Source organism: Otolemur garnettii, unplaced genomic scaffold, assembly GCF_000181295.1.
Source record: "Otolemur garnettii isolate 467f Iridium unplaced genomic scaffold, OtoGar3 scaffold00224, whole genome shotgun sequence".
Taxonomy (NCBI): domain Eukaryota; kingdom Metazoa; phylum Chordata; class Mammalia; order Primates; family Galagidae; genus Otolemur; species Otolemur garnettii.
The window spans coordinates 511,199-528,240 of record NW_003852619.1 but is presented as its reverse complement, the minus strand read 5'-3'; the positions used below and the strand labels follow the sequence as shown (position 1 = coordinate 528,240).

The following is a 17,042-nucleotide window of genomic DNA, read 5'->3' as shown; positions in this document are numbered from 1 at the left end:
AATGGGTGGAGGGAGGGGGATTGGAGGGATCACTTCTGAGGTTTATCTTACAAGGGTACAAATGAATCTTTCTAAGAGCAGAATGTGAACATTTTAAAATAATAACTAAGAAAATGACATGAAGGCTATGTTAACCAGTTTGATGGAAGTGTTTCAGATTGTGTGTGAAACCCCCCCCCCAGAAGTGCATTAATGTACATAGTTACCATTCAATAAAAAAAAAAAGAGATGATTGGGAACTTCTCATATGTATTTTCCCAAACTAATCCAAAGACACATGAGGAACTATTTCTTAGCAATCTGAATTATAATTCTTGTCCTCTGCAAGGGAATCTTTGTCATATCCAGGTGCTTAAGCTGAAATTACTGTTCTTAGTCAAATCAGTATTTAAAGGAATCTCAATAACATCCATCTGGTCTTCAGTTTGGTTTCTGGGGACATAGTCAGTCTTGAGGATTCCATACCTAGCAGGGACTAGATCAAAGTCAAGAGTTATAATCATCATCACGAAATACAGTGAAATCTTCTTAGAGAAAGAAGGAAGGGATCATGTTTTCTCTGCAGAAAAGCCAAGAACTTTGGGTGTCAATTTCTTGAAACACAGCATAGCACCTGTCACAAATACATCAATAGCACGAAAAGGTCACCTTACTTTCATGCTTACATGTCAAGAGGGGGTTTCCCAGAATGGCAACGCTCTCATTTAAGACATTCTGGAGCCCTGATTTCCATTTCAAACGATAGGTTATCTCTATTTTCGATTAAACAAGCAACTTTAACCTACTAGCATGGAATTCTTCATGACTTTGGTCTCTTTGAGAATGGTAAGTTTCTGAGAAGAAGCCTTGGGGAAAAATCCCCTTCTTTAGTACATAAGCCCTTCCTCCTGCATCCAGGAGCTTTTGCTATTGCCTCACCAGTAGAGAGCATTAGATCTTGTAGGTAATAAATACCCTCTGAGAATTTTGTCAGCTCTGTAGGAGCCCGTTGTAACCTCAAAGTGGGTAGGTGCGAAATGTCAAGAACTCCCCAAATCTGATCAAGTTTAACTCCAATATAATCTCAGAATAGTATGACTGTATTTGCATGTTTAATACCACAGCCCATTGCTCCCTGTGGTAGGTCAAATAACAACCGAACCCAAAGAGGTCCACATCCTAATTCCTGAGGCAGATAAACATGTTACCCTATGTGGCAAAAATGACTTGGTAGATAAGATTAAGTTAATGATCTTGAGGTGGGAAGATTACCTTGGATTATCTGGGTAAGTCCAATGTAATGACAATTCCTTATAAGAAGGAAGCAAGAGTGTCAGAGTCTGAAGGAGATGTGATGACAGAGCAGAAGGGCAGAGGGAGGAAGGGAGGGAGACAGAAAGAAGAGAGATTTGAAGATACTTTGCTAGCTTTGAAAATGAAGGGTGGAGCCACAAGCCAAGGATGTTGATAGTCTCTGAAAACTATAAAGAGCAAGGGAAGAGAGTCCCCTCCAGGCTCGGTGCCTATAGCTCAACCGGCTAAGGCGCCAGCCACATACACCTAAGATGGCGGGTTCGAATCCCCAGCCCGGACCCGCCAAACAACAATGACAGCTGCAACCAAAAAATAGCCGGGCGTTGTGGCGGGCGCCTGTGGTCCCAGCCACTTGGGAGGCTGAGGCAGGAGACTCGCTTGAGCCTAGGAGTTGGAGGTTGCTCTGAGCTGTGATGCCATGGCACTCTACCCACGGGGACAGCTTGAGGCTCTTCTCAAAAAAAAAAAAGAGAGTCCTCTCCAGAACCTCCAGAAGGAACACAGTCCTGCTGACACCTTGATTCAGCACTTCTGAACTATGAAACTGTAAAATAATGAATGTGTTACTTGAAGCCATGATCTTTGTGCTAACTTGTTACAGCAGTCATAGGAAAGCAATACATTCTCCCTCATAATTTTTTTTTTTTGAGACAGACTCTCACTATGTCACCCTCAGTAGAGTGCTGTGGCAGTACAGCTCACAGCTACCTCAAACTCTTGGGCTTAAGCGATTCTCTTGCCTCAGCCTCCCAAATAGCTGGGACTACAGGCACCCACTACAACACCTGGCTATTTATTTGCTGTAGCTGTCAGTGTTGTTTAGCAGACCTGGGGGGAGTTTGAACCCACCAGCTCTGGTGTATGTGGCTGGCACCCTAGCTGCTGAGCTACAAGTGCAGAATCTCCCGTCATAATTGGTAAATTTGTACTTTTAATTGATAGGTAATTGTATATTTTTATGGGATACAATAAGATGTTTTGATACATGCATGCTTTGTGAAATTCTTATATAAAACTAATCAACATGTCCATCACCTCACATACTGTTTTTTTTTTTTTTTTTTTGCAATGAGAACATTCAAAATCTGTTCTTTAAAGATATTTGTACCAGAATGTTCATTGCAGCCCAATTCATAATTGCTAGGTCATGGAAGAACCCAAGTGCCCATCAATCCATGAATGGATCAAAAAATTGTGGCATATGTACACCATGGAATACTATGCAGCCATAAAGAAAGATGGAGCCTTTACCTCCTTCATGTTTACATGGATGGAGCTGGAGAATATTCTTCTTAGCAAAGTATCTCAAGAATGAAAGAAAAAATATCCAATGTACTCAACCCTATTATGAAACTAATTCATAGCTTTCATAGGAAAGCTATAACCCAATTTTAGCCCAAGAATATGGGGAAAGAGGAGAGGGAGGGGAGGGAAGAGGAGAGGATGGGTGGAGGGAGGGCGATTGATGGAATCACGTCTATGGTTTATCCTATGGGGGTACATGTGAGTCTTTCTAAATGTAGAATATAAATGTCTTAACACAATAACTAAGAAAATGACATGAAGGCTACAGTTTGATGAAAGTATTCCAAACTGTATATAGAAACAACACTGTACCCCATGATAGTATTAATGTACACAGCTATGATTTAATAAAATAAAATAAATAAAAATCCATTCTTTTAGTAATTTTGAAATATATGATACATTATTATTGACTATGGTCACCAGATTGTGCAATAGATCTTGGTAGATCCTAAAAATGTGTTCTATCTAACTAAAATTTTGTACCTATCGACCAATTTCGCTCATTCTTACCTACCCCCTCCCCCGAGACTGTAGGAGCCACCATTCTATTTTCTGCTTCTATAAGTTTGACTTATAAGTGAAATCATGTCGTCGTTGTCCTTCCGTGCATGGCTTATTTTGCTTAGCATAACTTTTAAAAAATACAACTAAGTGCTCAAATAAATTTGCAGACTCTAGCGTTCTTTTGGAAGTTCACGGTGTACATTGGTTCAGTAAAGACTCTCAGAAATCCTGTGGGAAAGAACCCACAGGATATTTAACTCAATGTCACCCCTGGAAAAAAACATTTTTAACTGAAGAACATCAATTGTCATGCTGCAGAACACTGTTCCTTCCTCAGAACACTGGTTTGAGGTAATGCTGCTAATAACTCATTGCACAGTAAATTGGGGCTGAAGAAAGATGTGTTAACCAAGGAGAGAGAACTGTGGAGATCTAGAAAGTGATTCAAAAAAGAAACTCAGTGTGTTATTTGGTCCAGGAGAGCTCATTCTCTTGTAGAAATATGAATATTTAGTCCCTGCAGTCTGATCTATGGGGGGGGGGGAGGCTGTCACAGGTGAATGGCAGATGCCATTAAGATAACCGAAAGCAGCCGGGCACAGTGGCTCACACCTGTAATCCCAGCACATGGGAGGCTGAGGTGGGCAGATTGCCTGAGCCCAGGAGTTTGAGACCAGCCTGAGCAAGACCCCATCTCTAAAAAATAACGGAGCATTGTGGCAGGTTCCTGTAGTCCTAGCTACTTGGGAGGCTGAGGCAAGAGAATCAATTAAACCCAAGAGGGTGAGGTCGCTATGAGCTGTGACACCACGAGACTCTACCCAGGGTGATAAAGTGAGACTCTGTCTCAAAAAAAAATAAATAAATAAAAGATAATCCAAGGAGCTCCCCCTAGTTCTCATTCCTTGCTCCCTAAACAAGCTTCTGCTATCATTTAGCTTCCCTTTCAGAGCTGGCCTTATCAGCTGACATGTCAAATCTAGTCTGATTAATAGTTATCTGTACCCCTCAAAATAAGTAAATTAGAATTCTGGCTTTATATGTCTGTCCCTCAGGATTTGGATTAGGTTATCATGAGTCCATGTATCTCTAACAAAATCTAGTTTCTGGGCCTAACTGGAACCCTATGCTCTTGCCTAATTGCCAAACTCTCTACTAGGTCATCACCCAGGGGAACACTGAGGCATGGTCGCCCCAGACAAATATTTTAAGATAAAGTAGGCCTGGGGTCCGCCAATTCTCTCATACGCGTGGATCCTTGCTTGTGACTTACACCTGACCACTAGTCAGGCTGGGTTGAGGTAGATTCAGAGACTTGGCTGAGGTAGATTCAGAGACTTGGCAGAAATATCCCCCAATCCTCTGTGCACCTCAGGACTCCCAGTGTAGGGGCCAGCCATCTGGTCCTGTCTCCTATCTCAGAAGTTTTGTTGCCCTTTCCCCACCCCCGGATTTTAGCTGAGACCATGCTATTTCATCCCAACTTGTTACAATAACTTTAGACCTCAAGTAGAGAGTCAGGCTCTCAATCTCAGTCTCCATAAAGACTCATTCTGGTGACTTGCCCAGAACAAAGAAGAAAACCTCCAAGAAGATCAATGTCCTCATTAAAAGTTGCTGGCAGTCTCCAAAAGATTTCTTCCCCACGTAGGAAACAAATAAATAAGAGCTCAGTGGCACCCACAGCGTGTAGATTTGCCATCCTGGGCTAGAGAACGGAAAGACGCCAGCACCTAAAGAGGCAGAGAGGTAGAAGAGTTCAAGTTGATGGAGGTGAAAACAATACTGGAAGCAACAACTGCAAACCACAACTTTGCTTATTGCCAAGTGAATGCAATCGAGAGGGATTGTGCAGGGAGGGAGATGAGATCAGCAGAGCTGAACAAATGTGCACCTTGAGGAAGCACTGCCAGGAAGCCCACAAACCCTACAAGAGGTCTGTGAAGCTTTCTGTTTATTATCAGCTTACCAACAAGAGCCTCATTCCCATTGGATCTGTGTATTGAGCTTCTACTAGAGCAATGGTTCCCAGACTGTGGTCCCCAAACCAGCAGCAGCAGCACCTGGGAACTTGTTAAAAATGCAGATTTTTCAGGCACCATCCCAGACTTGCTGAATCAGAAACTCAATTGTGGGGCCGGCAGCGGTGACTCATGCCCGTAATCCTAGCACTCTGAGAGGCTGACGTGGGTGGATTGCTTGAGCTCAGGAGTTCAAGACCAGCCTTAGCAAGAGCAAGACACCATCTCTAAAACTAGTCGAGTGTTGTGGCAGGCTCCTGCAGTCCCAGGTATGGCAAAGGCTGAAGCAAGAGGATCACTTGTGCCCAAGAGTTGCTGTGAGCTATGGACGTTATGGCACTCTACCTAGAGCAACAAAGTGAGACTCTGTCTCAAAAACTCAAGTGTGAGAACCACTGGCCTAGATCTATTTTAATCATCGAGCTCTGTGCTTTGTGCCAGAGTAGGGGTGGGGTTGCCAGATAAACCACGGAACATTCAAATTTGAATTTCCTATAAATGGCATATTTTTTTAGTAAACGTATGTCCAAATTATTGCATAGGGCATACTTATGTTATAAAGCACTTATTATATATCTGAAATTCAAATTTAACTAAACATTTGTAGTTTTATTTGCTAAACCTAGCAGGTGGCAGGGGCGGGATTCCACAGAGGATCATGATGGAACAAGCCTAACCCTCCAGGATGCCTGCCCCAAATCAGCTGGATGTGCAAAGTTCTGACATAATTCACATACAGAACAAGCACAAAGATCTAGATGACAGGTTCTAGCAGCACCTTAAGCTCTAAGTAATTCCAAGCAAGCACAGAGCACTATGAGTTATTCCAAACAAAAAAAGCATTTAGGAATTGGATTTGAATTCACAGTTCAGAGTCAAGGGGTCCCAGCTGCTATAGTTTCTACAAATGCTAGTTGTATTATTTTTTCTCTGTGACCAAACTCCTGCCTTATACCCATAGGCACTTCTGTGTGAATTAGGAAAAGGCAGCCTTTCCTTGGGTCAGATATAGCACCGTTCCTGTTGCACAGCTCGGAGCATGAATCCAGGGCTAGAGTTTAACCCCCACTCACCCCCTCAGCTGGGCACAAAGCTGCACAACCCTTTGTGACAGCTCTGAACCTACTGTGCTTGTGACTGGTCCACTCTTTGCCGGCTAACTTGGAGCCATTCCAATTGCTTGCACTCTGTCTGCTTTGTTTCAGTGTCCCAGCCATCATCAGTGTGCTGGGAAGATGAGGAGCTGCCCCCACCACCCAAGGCTCAGTTTTCTAAAGCCATGTTTGTCAAAAGCATCCGTGTGCAAATTCCTTTGTTCATAATGGTGGCATTCAAGTTGAATTGTGCATGAAATTGTCTTGCCAAAGAAGCGGCTTTCTCGTTTTTAAAAGGGGGCAAGAGAAATTGAAGGATCTGATTAGTTAATAATAATTCTGAGTAGTGAATTTCCAGATTAGCATAAAACAATTTCTTGTTCAGAGCACGTGCAGCACCAGAGCAAAAGAATTCTTTTCTTTTCTTTTTTTTTTTTTTTTTTTTGGTTAAAGCATTTAGTTCTAAAATAGTATAATCACAATAAGACATTCCAATGTGTGAATTATAGCATATTAAGTCATGACTAATTGCATTGATTTGCATTCGGGGGATTTTTAACATCTGTGTGCTAATTATCCTAATCCAATTTGTTATGCAGAATACAATCAATGTTATGTATGTTAGTGTTTAGGGCCCCGACACAATTTCCTGTAATAAGAGGGAATGAAATACAAAGGTAGCTCAGGTGGAAAGACAAGCACATCTTTTGTAAGCATCAAGCTCTCTTTCTTGATCTCCAAAATTAGCGGGGGGAGGGGGCAGCGGAGATCAAGCAAATTTAATTAGCATTGTAAAAGGAGGCCCAAGAAAAGAAAGAGTGATGGAGCAAGCTAGCGCACTCCTGAGAAAGAACGAGAGCAAGCTGTATGAAACCCTCAGGAAGAAGAGTTTTTTTTTCTAACAAGCTGTGGCTTTCAGAAGCTGCCAGAAATAATGTCCTGACCTCGCCTGATAATGAACCGATGAGACAAAGTTTTGAGGACATAGTGCTATTTCAGTGTGGGTTGCATCGTACCTGGGAGTCAGGGTTTAGCTTTAAGCCTTTCATTTTTCTGTCCTTTTAGGAAAGAGATAGTACTCTGCCTAATATCGCCCAGAAAGTCCTAGTAATCTGGGGCATAACCAAAGTACATGAACTGAGGCTAAGCACAGCAAAGGAAGCAGCTCTGTATGTCTGTCTGTGCCATTTGTAGGATACTAGAGAGTCCTCCCCTGCCCCCTACATTTAGACGGACCACCACACACAAAACCTCCCTGCCCCCTTTCAGATACTGAATTTCCTACTTTGGAGTGTCTAGTCCAGGGGTGTCCAACCTTGTTTTTCCCTCTGCCACACATTGAAAGAAGAGTTGTCTTGGGCCGCACATTAAATACACAAACACTAAGGGAAGCTGATTAGCAAAAAAAGTCCATGTGTACTTTTTCTGATATCTGACACCACAGATAAGCAAAAAAAACCGTCCTCACAAAATCAGCATGCAGCCCCTGGGACCACAGGCCCTGATTCTTCTTTTATTTTCTGAATTTGTCATTTATTAAAATGCTGGTCTTATTTATCAACACTGCAAACTTTAGTGAGCAATAAGTATCCTCTTTCAAGACAGCAAGTTTTAATTTAGAAGATAGTAGAGAGAAGATGAGGGTACTAGATGTCTGAGGGGCAACAAAGGCCCCAAAGGGATTTAAAAAAAAAGGCCTGAGAAGTAAACGTAACAGATGACACAGACGATATTCACTTACTTTGCCACTTTGATGAGCAGACGAATAATGAGCCCCTCTAAGGGTGGAATGAACCCTTGTCTGTGGGGGGAAAGGACCAAAGCAAACACCAGGCTCCCTGCTTCTCCCCGTCTATTGTCCTCTTAGTAAATCTCCATTCCACTTGCCCCAGTGTAGGTTCCCAGACCTGGCTGACAATGAGAATCACCAGGAAAGTTTGTTAAACAAATAGATGCTTCATCCCACTCCCCATTCACTTGGATTGAGTAGGTACAGGATTCGGCACAGGTGTATTTTCCCACCTGTTTCCCAGGTGATTCTAAGAGGTGGCTCCATTGAGCAGACATTGCTATCCGCTTCAGTTTCCCACCGAGTATGCCTGCCTGTGAACAGGTAAATGGAGGTCTCAGCAGCGTGGCAAATGCCAGCCATAATGAGCAAAACTAATGTGCCAGCAGGCTAGGCCTGACGAAGACTCCCTTCCTGATCAAAGTTTAGCCAGGCTTCCTCTAGCCCTTAGTCATACTAGGCCTTATCCTCGGCCCTGTCCTTAGCCTATTTTTACCAAAGAATCCTTGGTTGGTTTAATAAAAATGCCCCCACTCTGCATATCTAATCATTCTTGTCATTTGACCAAATTTCTCATCTCCTACCCTTGATGTCTAAATCCTAGGCCTGCCATTAGCAAGAATCCCCTTACTTTTGATGTCTAATCAAACTCCTCCTAGTAATTTTCCATCCACTGACTCCCTCTCTCTGTTTGTTGGCTATAAATCCCCGCTTGTCCTTGTTGTATTTGGAGTTGAGTTCAGTCTCTGTCCGCTATTGTAACAGCCTTGAATAAAGTCTTCTTTACCATTTTAATAAGTGTCAGAATAACTTTTCTCTAACAGACCCTTAGGGAGAAATTACCTCTGCCAGACACCAGGGCTCCATTTAGCCAAGTATTTTCTCATTAGTCAAGTCCTGTGTCAGCCTAAACAGGACCCCAGTTGGCTCCATCCAGGTGACCAATATATAAAGGAAAGACTCTGCTAAGGACTGGTGGTCTTTGTTGGATATTTGTTGTCAGTTTCCATGAACTGCATTCTAAAATTCCCATCATACAAACAAGTATTCACTGAGCATTTACTCTAGGTCTTTATGCTAAGAACTAGAAAGAATGAAAGATCATTTTCAACCTTTGACCTCTCAGTCACAATTCCCAATTGTGTTGTATTTGTCTTTTTGTCTTCTTCCCTGCTTTTCTGTAAGTGTTGAGGGCAAAGGGGCTTAGTTTTATTCCCTAGTTCTTAGCATAAAGACCTAGAGTAAATGCTCAGTGAATACTTGTTTGTATTATGGGAATTTTAGAATGCTGTTTATGGCTATGGTTTATCTTACAAGGGTACAAGTGAATCTTTCTAAAAGCAGAGTATGAACATTTTAACTCAATAACTAAGAAAATGACGTGAAGGTTATGTTAACCAATTTGATGAGAGTATTTCAAAATGTATATGAAAACAGCACACTGTACCCCATGATTGCATTAATGTACACAGTTATGCTATAAGAAATTTAAAAAAAAAAAGAAAGATTATTCTCAAATGTGAAACAAAAGGAAATCCGAGTCCAGGTTCTGTGTAGGCAATGCAGCCTTTATTTCCCCCTGGGTGCGGGTGAGCTGAGTTCGAGAAGGAAGTCAACACGTGGGTTAAGGTGGATGGGAATTTAAAGGGTCAGAGGGGTAGGGATTGGTACATTCATTTTTTCCTGTGTGAGACATTCATGTACTCATTTCTTCCTGGGCAGGTCACTTCTATGTAGGCAGGCTGGTTCTATTTGGGCGGGTCCTTCCATTTGACTCTATCAGTGACCAGTGTATTGAAACCATTTGCTGGAAGGTGAGAAGCCAGCTATATCAATAAATTGACAAAAAATATTTCATTGGATCACATCTCTTAGCTACTTCCTTCCCCTTGTTTAGCCCTGCCAAGCTCCTCCTGTTTCCTACTTGTCCTTCTGCAACCACATCCCAGAGCTCACCTTGTTCCCTGGGTTTCCTCCTAACTCCTAGCACACTGACCCTTACATGGCTACGTCTGCGCACACAATAAAGTGCACTCTTGTTAACCTGCTGTTTCAGGCACTCCAGGGTCCCTGAAAGGATGGCTCCATCCCCATGAGCATCATCAACTAGCAAGGCGTGGTGGACATCTAGTACAAGAAGTTAGAAGAGAGGACAGTACAGAATGTTACTGGATTCCTTGGTCTACACTATCTATACCAGTGCAGTGGCAAAAAAAAAAAAAAAACCACCTGGAGGTTCTTCCTGACTCCAGAGAAAAGAGAGAAAGTGGGCTCAGAAGGAGGAAGTCTGAAGAAAAAAAGTGAGGCAGAAAAGAGCCCAGAGAAGCTTTAAATATGGTCAAACTCTATAACCAACTCAACCCTAAGAAGGAGCTCCTTGTCCTAGCTGTGATATCTCCCTTTCTGGGCAACCAAATTTGTCTAGTTCCTCCTAAAGGCCCAAAAAGGGAGATAGCAGGATGAGCTACTAGAAGCTTTGGGGAGCAGAAGGGTAGGTATCTGGGATTCCAGTCAGTTGCCCACTCAAACCCTACCTTGCAGAAAAACCCTGAGGGCCCTCTCAGCCTTCATCTCTTCACCATTAAAATGGAGATAACATTGCTGTCCTTCCTACCTCATAGAAGAGTAGGAAGAGTGAGAGTGAAATGAGATTGAAGATTTGAAAATGCTCTGGAAATTGCTGCCAGCCATTTGGCTGAAGGGGTTGTTATTATTGTAACATTGTGATGGGTCCTGTGATGCTGCATAGTGAAAAGGTTTTGTAACAACATACATACATGAGGGCAACAGGTTGCTTTGAGGAATAAGAACAAGAAGAGAGGCCAGCACTAAGTCAGACAAGGTCTGGCCAAGTCACCTCTTCCCAGGTTCTAGATGCCTGGTGGAACAAATAGCCTCTGCCACCACTCTCCCCCACCTCCTGTCAATATGGAAGCAAAGCACCTGCTTCGTCAACCACAGATGCCGAGACCTAACTACGAATAACCACTGGTAGCCTCCTCTTCTCTTTTTGAAAGCTTGTTATTATCATTCTTGAAATCCTGCTCCTGGCATACCCTGAGAAACATCTATTTAGGAGGCATCGAGCCGATACAGAGTCTTTGCAAAGCTTCCTTCCTGAATTTGAACCTGCAGACACAGCCAAAGGCTGAAGACAGACTAAATGAAGTGCATCAGGTACATCTGCAACTTTGCAGCAAAGGACTCCCCACCCATCTAAAATGTCCTCACCTTGCCCTTGTCTCACTCAGAGCCCCAGCGGGGAGAATGAGCAATACTGTGTCCCCCTGAAGTGATAAGTTGGCCAACAAGTAAACAGCGAGCCCTTCCTCTGAAGGGGGGAGGCCTCACACACTTCCTGGAAGGCCCAGAGGGAGATTTATTTTGGGGGTGGAGGAGATAGAACCTTGTTAATTTCCCTAACACCCCACCCCATAGATAGCCACCTGCTGGTAAAGAAGGCCCCACTTTGTTAGACCACCAAAAACCCACACAAGTCTCTGTGTGCAATCTTTGTCAATAACTTGCATTCTTGCCACAACCCTGGGGAGTTTTATGGCAATGTCTATAAATTAATATACCAGAGGACAACTGCTGCAGATTTCTATGACACGTATTTGGAAATTCCTTTATTTTTGTGCCCTTGTAGGCAATTCATCAGACTGATTTGATAAGGGCCAAAGTCTGGAGGAAGACTGGCATCTTTCTCCACCCCCCAAGACTTAGAGCTTCCAGAAAGGACCTGCAGACCCAACACAAAATCCTGAGTAGCAGCTGTAGCTCCTTAAACTCTACCAGGGAGTCCAACCACAGCCCATGGCTGCTAGGAGTTGTCTTGGGCCACACATTAAATACACAAACACTAAAGAAAGCAATAAAGGTCAATGCAACATTTTTGTGATATCTGCCAAAACAGATAAGCATTCATAGCCAACAGTAGATGCCCTGCAAACATGAATAGGAGCCTGAGGTCAACATGTTGGTACTGGGGGGCTTAAAGATAAGACATAGATCAGAGTTTAAAGCCTGGCTTTTAAAGTTGGCTAAAAATTGTATCCTGTCCATCAATTTAAAAAAAAGAAAAAGAGACAAAGGAAAGGGATGGAAGATTGAAAAGAAAGATAAGTGGAAACTAACCCAAGAATGTAGAGAGATGTGCTCAGATTCTCTTCTGAAATGGCCACACCATGTAAATTAGAAACACAGAATCTAGCTGCACAGTAGAACTTTCCGTGATGATGAGGGTGTTCTATACAACCACCAGCCCGTAAAGTATCCTCTAGCCATATGTGGCTGTTGAGCACTTAAAATATGCTCAATACCATGATTGAGAAACTGAATTTTTCATTTCATCCGTTTTCATTTCTTTAGATTTAAATATAAATAGCCAGGGAGGAATAGTGGCTACCTTACAAACCAGCACAGGTCTAGGGTTCCTACGTTTTCTGGGTTCAAAGCCCAACTCTGCCTCTGGCAAATTATTTAACCTCTCTGTGCCTCAGTTTATTCATCTGTGAAATGGAAATTATAAGGGTTCTCACAAGACTGTTGTGATTATATATATATATATATATACACACACACACACACACACACATACATGCATATATACTACATATACAAAGTAATTAGAGAAGTGCCTGGTACATATAATTTTTTTTCGGATTAGAGACACCCAGTAGAGAAATATTCACTAGCCAATGTGAGGCCCCTGCAGATGGAGAGAAGCCCCTCAGTGTTACAGAAATACCAGGTAGGAGTCGTACATTCTTCCTGAGCCAGACTTCAGAGGGGGTGCAGTTGAAATCATCTGCTCTTCTTGTGGAAGGCCAAGAGTAGTGTGTGTGGTAGGGTACAGAAGGAAGTGCCCAGTCCTAGCCACTGACTGAATATAGGTCTTCATCACAGACATACAGAACACTCCTCATCTTTCCAAGCTCATCCGGTTACAGGTTAGTGATATAATTCTTGCAGACAGATGTCACCATCTTGGGCAATGAGAGAGACACTGAGGTGTTATGATAAGAGCCTGGGGTCAACATCCATAGAGATGTGCATTTGAAACCCAGCCTAGACACTAACCGATAGGGTGATGTGAAGCAAGGGACTTACCTTCTCTGAGCCTCAGTTTGTCTATCTGCAAAGTGGAGGTGTATTGATTTCTGTCTTCCAAGATTGGTGTGATAATTGAAAGAAATAATATAAGCAAAGCACTTAGCACAGTGCTATGTTTATTGTCCACACATCCCTACATGTTGGAATGAGAACCACTCTAAGGTAAACGAGGACAGCTATTTCACAATCTGTCTTCAACAACTCGCTGAGCTCAGATGGGGATAAGGAAGTCTGCTTCCTAACGCCTAGAGAAGGGGAAACCAATCATAAAGCCAAGGTAAAGCCCTGAACCACTGCCTCCTAGCAACTACAGAGCCCCTCCAAAGGGCCTGCTGGCTGCTAGATTCTAATGGGGTTGTAGAGTACTTTTTTTCATCAATCACTCTCAATGTAGGAGGCAGAAGTGCAAGTTACTTCATTAAAAGCACTCACACATAACTGGATACATTTACATATTAAGCAGGCAACTGAGACTCTAATCTTTCTATTTTATGTACAGCTGTAATCATTACTCAGCATCAGAATGCTTGTTAAATACTCAGGGTACTACAGAGAACTCTCAAATCTTTGCTAAGTACAGGTGATGATTTGAAAGTGTTACCATTCACAAGCTGGATGCAATCCCCTCAGCATTTCTTGGCCCCTGGTGACAGTGTATATTGGCACCCTGGAGCTCATTCAAGTCGACCCTAAGCATAGACAAAGATGTGATTGCAAGTCTCTCGGGTCCCTGAATTTCAGCATGTCTGATTAGCTATCACATACAGGAAGCAGATCTCTGCCACTTTGCACATTATGTTGTCAGTTTGGAAGGAGAGCAAAGAAGGAAGTTAGAAAAGTCCAGAGCTCTGAGCAGTAGGGGGACGATTTGAGGGTCCAGCGCCATCTGCAGTTGCATGAAGAAAGGTCAGTTGGTAGCGTAGCTCAGCAGGGTAAAGCAAAGCAAAGGAAAGCCCTTAAGAGAAACTTGGCCTTTTAGCATTGTTGCCTCAAACCAGCCCTAAATTCAGCCCACTACTTGAAAAATAACTCCGTAACCCACTCAGTACCAAACCGGACAAAGACATTATAATAAAACTACAGACTAATATCCTTCATTAACATAGACAAAAAAGGCTCGGCGCCTGTGGCTCAAGTGGCAAAGGCACCAGCCACGTACACCCAAGGTGGCAGGTTCAAATCCAGCCCGGGCCCGCCAAACAACAATGATAGCTGCAACCAAAAAAAATAGCCAGGTGTTGTGGCAGGCGCCTGTGGTCCCAGCTACTTGGGAGGCGGAGGCAGGAGACTCACTTGAGCCCAGGAGTTGGAGATTGCTGTGAGCTGTGATGCCATGGCACTCTACCCAGGCAGACAGCTTGAGGCTCTTTCTCAAAAAAAAAAATTAGACAAAAAAATTTCCTTTAAAATATTAGCAAATGAAATCCACCAATTCATAAGAAAAGATAATACCTCATGATCAAGTAGGGTTTACCCAAGGAAGGCAAGACCAGTTCAAATTCTAAAATCACTCAGTGCAACTTAACAGAATAGACTGAAAAGCAAAAACCATATAATTATCTCAATAGATGCAGAAAAAGCATTTGACAAAATGCAGATCCATTTATGATTTTAAAGAAGCTTCTCAGGAAACTAGGAATAGAGAAAAATATTCTCTGATAAAGGCATCTATGAAAACCCCATAGCTAACACCGTACTTAATGGTGAAGGACTGAAAGCTTTCCCCCTAAGAACAGGAGCAAGATAAGGATGTCTGCTCTTGCCATATCTTTTTTTTTTTTCATACGGAAACCCTACCTAGTTTATTTTTTTATATTTTTGTATTAAATCAAAGCAGTGTACATTAATACTATCATGGGGTACAGTGTACTGTTTCTGTATACAATTTGAAATACTTTCATCCAGCTGGTTAACATAAATCTCTCTAAATGTAGAAGAAAAAGACATGCTCTTGCCACTTCTATTCAATATTATACTAAAGGGTCTATCCAGGACAATTAAGCAAGAAAAAAGAAATAGACGGCATAAATGCTGAAAAGGAAGAAATGGCATTGCGGCTATAATGGCTACCCCTGGGAGGCGCGGGGTTGGGCTTGTTTGATCGCTGTTAAGGGTCTTGCAGCTGGCTCCCCATGTCGCAGGAGAATGGGTAAGCCCACTCCCCTCAATATCATACTGTCAATGGAGATGAGCAGGAATTCCTCTTGGTTCATCACCCTGACATGCCTGAGAATCCCCGGGTGCTACGAGTGGTCCTCCTGAGAGCTCCGAATGCAAGGAAGTCAATTCTCTCCAATTGACTACTGGGCCAAAAGGTATTTCCTGTCCCCAAGAAGGTGCACACCACTCACTGTCAAGCTCTGGGTGTCATCACAGAGAAGGAAGCACAGGTGATTCTGTTGGACACTCCTGGCATTATCAATCCTGTTAATTGGAAGTGGCACCACCTAGAGCTCTCTTTGTTGGAAGATGTACAGAAGAGTATGGAATCTGCTGATCTCGTTATTGTTCTTGTGGATATCTTAGACAAGTGGACTCAGAACCAGCTCAACCCCCGGGGGCTCCAGTGCTTGACTCAGTTCTCCCAGGTCCCTAGCATCCTTATCATGGCTAAGGTAGATTGCTTAAAGAAAAAAGTCACTTCTGGAGCTTACAGCAGCCCTCACTGAAGGAGTAGTCAATGGCAAAAAGCTAAAGCTAAAGCAAGCCTTCCGCTCAAACCCTGGCACAGATGGTCCCAGCCCCACAGCTAAGGGCCAAAACACACAGTCTGTGGGAAGCCCTCAGAGAACTGGCTGGCCACACTTCCAGGCAATCTTCATATTGTCAGCCCTAAGCCAGGAGGATGTGAAAATACTAAAGAATTACCTCCTGGCCCAGGCGAAGCCCGGGCCCTGGGAGTTCCACAGTGGAGTCCTCACAAGCCAGACACCCGAAGAGCTCTGTGCCAACATCATCCGAACGAAGATCCTAGAAGATCTGCCCCAGGAAGTGCCCTACAATGTGCAGCAGAAGACAGTGTTGTGGGAAGAGAGACCAAGTGGGGAGCTGGTGATTGAACAGAAGCTCCTGGTACCCAAAGAATCTCATGTGAGGCTCCTGATTGGTCCAAAGGGCCACCTGATCTCCCAGATTGCACAGGAGGTGGGCTGTGACCTTATGGACATCTTCCTCTGTGATGTTAAGATCCGTCGCTCTGTGAAGCTCATCAAGTGATCACTGTCTACTGCCCCTCCCAGAGCATGCCACCACAAGCCACTGGCAGAAACTGACCAGAACTGCCCCCAGCTCAGAGGCTTGCAGGGACTGGTGAAGGGAATGGACACGGACTGGCTGTCAGCGGGCCTTGCCCTGCTGAGGTTGCACAGCTGTGTGTCCTGCTGAGAGGAAGAACCCTGCCATAGCGCAGTTCCCAGGCAGTTCCTCTATTACTGGGAAGTAGCTACTACGTACGTCAAAAGTTAGCCCCTTGATGGAAACTGTGCCACCTGACCTCCAGCTGACATTGGGCCAGACTTTCTAAGTTGCCATCATTAGCAAGGAGGAAGAGAGCTTTACTCTTCTTCCCCCAGTTCTTCCAACTTGAAGCTGTGTAAGGACCTGTGTTTCTTGAGTGACCTAGTGCCTCCCACCCCATCCCTCTCCCCAGTCTTGGATCATAATAAAGTTACAAGACAGGCAAAAAAAAAAAAAAAGGAAAGGAAAAAATGAACCTGTTTTTATTTGTAGACGTCATGATCATTTATCTAGAGAATCCCAAAGAGTGTTCCAAAAAGCTACCAGAGCCATTAAGTGAATTTAATAAAGTCATAGGTTAATATATAAAAATTAATTGCATATCAATTGGACATTGAAATGTAACAAATATTACCATTTGTAATAGCATAATAAAAATGAAATACTTAGGGATAAATCTTA

At 43.2% G+C, this 17,042-nt stretch overlaps 1 pseudogene; it reads left to right on the top strand.

Moving 5' to 3' along the window:
- The window catches only part of LOC100952152, a 50,390-nt pseudogene extending 34,050 nt beyond the window's left edge, over positions 1-16,340 (top strand).
- Positions 16,341-17,042: the final 702 nt, after the last annotated feature.